The following is a 5,582-nucleotide window of genomic DNA, read 5'->3' as shown; positions in this document are numbered from 1 at the left end:
AATGACCCCATTCTACAGCTGTGAAAACTAAGTGGTTAGGTGTATTGCTCTAGCTCAGAGTTTCTCAGCCTTGGCCCTAAGAACATTTTGGCTGAAGAGAGTCACCTCATCCAAGAAGAGAGCCACACCTCCTTCCCAGGGCAGTTACTATCCCAAAATCGTCTACACAGGGCTATAAAGATCTGGAACACCTCACTTCAAGTTGGAATAATTTTGAATTACCACCCCAGCTTCAGAATTCCCTATGACGTCATCTAGCACCTCTCTCTCAGTTTACACATAAGGATATATAGGGGAAATCTCTTATGACCCGCTGACAGAGAAGGAAGAACCTAAGCTTGGTTCACAAATGGGTTAACTCAGGAAGAGAGCACAGGGGGAAAATGAACGTCAGTCGCACTACACAGTGGTGGCCTTGAAAGGCAATGATGAGGGAAATGCCTAATAAGCCTGTGAATAGAGCAGTCATGGTGGCTGAGATGAAGGCTATGCATAGGCTCAATGGTGCAGGCTCCCACTCACCACAGCAGATCTAGCTACTGCCTCAGCACATACCCAGCTGCCAGAAGCAGAGTCTCTCACTTGAAGAGATCACCATCCTCTTGGCGTCATGTTGACTACATTGGATACTTTTCGCCTTGAAGAGGCAGTGATTTATTTCAACAGATATCCATACTTATTCCAGGCATGAGTTCGCCTTATCTGTCTTCAGGGCTTCAGCCAGCACATTTTCTGTGAGGTATTTGAAGCAGCATATGGCCAAACAGGGTTAGAGACCACAGAGAATGTCTACTTCCTGACTTGCCCACAGGGCCCCAAGATTTGTTGTTCTGCCACAGGAACACAACTATCTGTTGATATTTTTATCATGGGTTGAGATATTTAGCAAAAAAATGTCACGGGCCATAAGTTATATTTAAATTAGCAACCAAACTCTGGTCTTAGGAAGGATAGTGTGATGTGGGATGTATGCATAGTACATCAAATTGTGGGAACTAATTATGCATTACCTTCAGCCTGGATCACCTTTTGATCTCACAATCCTTTATTAAAAAGATTCTTGAGAACTTGTAAAAGATCCAGAATAGGGCAATGGAAATTATGAAAAATAGAAAAATAAGATGAAAGAAGAAAGGTTAAAGTTATAGATATTTTTAGCATGCCCATCTTTACATGTAGAAGCTAATAGCAGATGGCACAAAAGTAGAGTGGCTCTGATGTTATAGCTTAGGCTGTGTTGGATGGGAGTGATCACAAATATTGGTGGGTGTGGTTGTTACTAACTAAAGTTGAAAATAAAGGAAGAAGGGTGAAGAGACATCTTCCTTCCAAAAGAGACTTTTCAAAATTTGAAGACTTCTCCATGGCACAGCTGTGGGAGTGAATAGGGAAATGTGGGAAAGGCAGATTTCATCAGGAGGCTTAGGACTGGCAAGGTGAAGGAAGACCAGAGTCCAAGTTATGAAGACAGTCTCTTGGGACTCTCCAGCTCATATTCAATTTCGTGTGTTGAGGTCTGAATGGGAATCCTGATCTTTGGATTCAAAAATCCGAATAGGCAAGGAGCGTGAAACAGCAAAGGATGATGTGCTTGGGCAGTGGAGAGGCTGGAGCAAAGTGTGGCCACTGATTATGAAATGTGCATTTTCTAGGGAGAGAGAGGCATGATATTCATCAATTTATTGAAGCTTTCTATGACTTAAAAATAGAGTAAAATGATTAGAAGTACCTTGGGCATACAAGATCCTTCATGATTTCTTTTAAATTTGGCTTCCCAGCACTTACCCATCCCCTTGGCATTGCTTTCTGCTGATGACCTATGCATCATTTGCCCACTGGTTTCTCCTCACCATGCACAGCCATCCCTGCTGTCTGGGATGCCTTTCTCTCCTATTCTTCTCAGAGAATATCTCCTCATCTTCAGAGAACCAGATGAGCCTTCCTCAGCACCTAGACAGAGTTGGCTGGTCCTACTTTGTCACTACCTCTCTTGTATACCTGATAAAGTGGCATTAACTTGATTTATTACAGATCTGTTTCCTTCCTTAGATTGTGAGTTCCTTAGCACAGGGACTGCCTTATTTTCTTTAAAGGCCCAATGCTTAGCAGGTGACACAATAAATGCTTCTCGAAAATGTAAATTTAGAAATGAGTAACTCAGGAAGTGGTTCATTAGATGTCCTTTAACTTGGCCCCAAATAAGGAAAACATTTTTTAGAAGCAGAGTAAGAAGTATGAACTAACGCAGGGAAGATATTTATTAAGTCTATGTAAAATAAATGGTAACTAACATTACTGAAAATATCTTCTAGGGAATCTAAGACCAAGATAGAAGCCCATTTGTCTCTGCTGACAGAGATAGGGTCTGACTCTCATTCTCTTTTCTGTGATCTTGTGATTTAGGATCTAAATTCCACAAAATAAACAGCTGATAAACTGTACAATATTGGAATACATATAATGAGAAAAGAAATTTCCTTCATTTTTGCCATCTCTTCATTGTGTAACCCAGTCAAGTGTTTCCATGATGAAATATTGGTCATATTCAAGGAAAGAAGGCAAGAATAGGTGATTGTAAGAGTTGTATATTTTGATGGGGGAAGCATTCAATTTTTTTTAAATCCCATTTATTTGGTTAAGCAATACTTTTTTTGTGTTAATAAGCTCATTTAACTCACTATTTCAATAGGAAACAATCACTAATTTAGACTATTAAGTTAAGCTACTATAAAAGTGATATTGTAGAATATTTAAAAAACAATGCAGTTAGTACTTTTAGTGCATCACTAAAGGAAATAGAATACAATAAAAGATTGGTGAAGAAATCCAGGTTGTGCACTTTAATATATATGACTCAGTTTTAAAAAGCCTAAACCATTTATGTGCAAATAACCACTGTAAAAGTATTTAAAGATTTAGTTCTCACAAGTAGGATTAACATGGTGGTCTCCTATAATCTTATTAATGTATTTGCTTGTATATACTGTATATTTGCCTAACCAATTCTTTTGTCAAAGATATTAAAGATATAAACTTCAGCTCTAAATATTGCGACCAAAAAATTATCCAAATGAAGTTGTAACTGAGCTGGTGTTTATTCTAACTCAACCATTCGTGTTGTATCAACTATAGATTTGCATCAGGAAAACAGTGAATATATCTAGAAACATTTTGAATGCTCAGAGAAGAATTTGACCAGCAGGATGTCATAGTCTAAACAGCATGAGGATCTGTTTGCCTCATGGTGGGGGTATCTGCTTTCTCAACAGATTCTGAAGATGGAGAACAGAAGGACTTGAAGGACTCTTGTCCCGCAGTGTAAGCAGATAATGGCACTTCAACTGCTTCTCTAAGACTGGCAGGAGGTTGGATTTAGCAATTTTGTTAGCATCTTCTCATTTCTTAATATCTGTATCATTAGTTGACAGATGGATTTCTGTCTGAAATCTTATTTCAAGAAAGCGGCCTCCTGCTAGATAATCTCCTTAAACTGTAATTGACAAGTGGAATGAATTTCAATTCCCTAAATTTTGAATGAGTTTACTAAAAGTTATCCACTGCTTCTATTTGTGGAGCACATTGTTTCAATAAATATTTATTGAGCACTTACTGTGTGCCAAACATTCTGCTAGGAACTGGGATACAATGGAAAATATGAAAGACACTCTCCTAATTGTTCAATAACAATCAATGAACTAAGATTTGAATGCAAATACTCTTACATAATAGAAATTTTCGTGTTTATCAAGAAAGTTGTGACTATAATTCTGTCTTGGTTTTTCTTTACGTTTTTAGGTGGAAAAAAGGGGATATTTTCTAGGTTATGAGAACTTTTTTTTCTCTATAAAAAGAGGAAGCAAGCTCTCTAGTTAGCTTTTTCGGACCACAGATTCTCAGTTTGGGAATAGTCACAAATGAGGTCAGAGAGAAAGTCTCTTTGAGTTTTGAAGGCCAGTTATTACAGATGTGTCTGATAAACCACGTCCTATCTTCTTAGCCCAGCTCTTGAGGCTTTACTTATGATGGTGGGAGAATTTATCTTTATATTGTTCTCCTGCCACTTTCAATGATATTGGGAAGTGATGTTCTGCCTAAAAATTTGATTTGGCTCAAGGGAGATGCACATAGCATGGACAGAGCTTCCTTGCAGATGTGCTGGGCTCCCTGGGGTGCAGTGTACAGAGTAGGTATGTGCCAAGATACTGCTTTCTCTCCTGCTCTGGGAGGCCAAGGAGGGGCCTAAGACAGCCTCTTGCCATAAGTTGCCCAGTCCACTTATGCAATTGCACTGTATGAGTTTATCATAATATGACTTCCCAAACATAAGTTTGGGGAGAATTGTCTTAGGGTATGACTCAGAGGGAAGAAATTCAGCTTTTAGGCAAGGCCCTCTGGTGTGTTCCAATGCCTAGGCCTAGCTGGGCTCCCAGGAGTCATCAGGAACAGGGAGTTGATGAAAAGGAAACCAAAATCACTGTGCTCAATATCATAAAATACTCTTTCTGTTGTGGGCTAGAAAAAGTTTGGCAGATTTTTGTTTCTTTGAAGAAAATATATATATATTTTTTGTTCATATAACTTTGGACTGCACGGCTTTAGAGAATTATTTTTGTTTTGGGGATGTGTATGTCTGCATCGTGCAGGCATGTTTTGTTGAGAGTCATCTATCGTAGAACAAAAGGAAGAATCTGGGGACATATTACTTTCAGATCACACTATGCTGAGATTTCTATGGGGGACTGTATTTGAAATAACAAAGCCCAAACTGGATTATTCAAAGCACATCTTTGATGAATAATCACAGGTTTAGAAAGGTATTGCTGGGGACTGTGGAAGCCCACAGATTTTCTGGGTAGGACAGTGGATTGGTCCTAGAGAGAGAATGGAGATTCACTTGTGAAGCATTGAAGAAGTAGCTCTCCTTCCAATGGGTAAGGGAAAGATGGACTTAAAGACAGATAATTGAAACTTGGAATTGGGCTATATCCTAAGAAGGGTTTCCCCTGGTAAGTTTCTGTTGACCTTGAACAATCATGTTTAGTGTTTAACATTAATTTATTCCTATGTTGTAGTATCCTCTAGCTATCTCCAACCTTTACTAAAGTCTGTTATATCCATGCAGTCTGGTGTATTACATGAAGAACTAAAGAAAGGAGCACTGAACACCTCTCTTTTTGGCCCTCTCTGCCCAGGCCAGCCTCATATTAAGGAAGAACCATGTTCCTAACCTTTAGGGGGGTTCCAGAAAGCAACACAGGTGGAGACCCAAGGTAGCCTTGAGACCAATGAGAGGATCAAATGATAGGTGGACAGCAATGTGAGTCAAAGCTACCTCCTCCCAACTGTGCTAGAGGAAGGTCAACCTAGAAGGGGAGGGTAAAGAGAGACAGCCTCCAGCCATCACTTCAGCTCACTGAAGTGCTGTGCACACACATTCTTCTTGGATCCATCTGAAGGATGCCTGCCTTCTTCATGTCCTGGAAGATGTTGTATGTGAGTGTGAAGCAGAAGGTATCAGCCATACTCAGCCAGATACATGGAATGCTGAGAACCCTCATAATATACATATTTTATATTCAGCC

Source organism: Pteropus alecto, unplaced genomic scaffold (assembly GCF_000325575.1).
Source record: "Pteropus alecto unplaced genomic scaffold, ASM32557v1 scaffold86, whole genome shotgun sequence".
In the NCBI taxonomy this organism is placed as follows: Eukaryota; Metazoa; Chordata; class Mammalia; order Chiroptera; family Pteropodidae; genus Pteropus; species Pteropus alecto.
The sequence above is the reverse complement of the archived record's forward strand: the minus strand, read 5'-3'. Positions refer to the sequence as shown.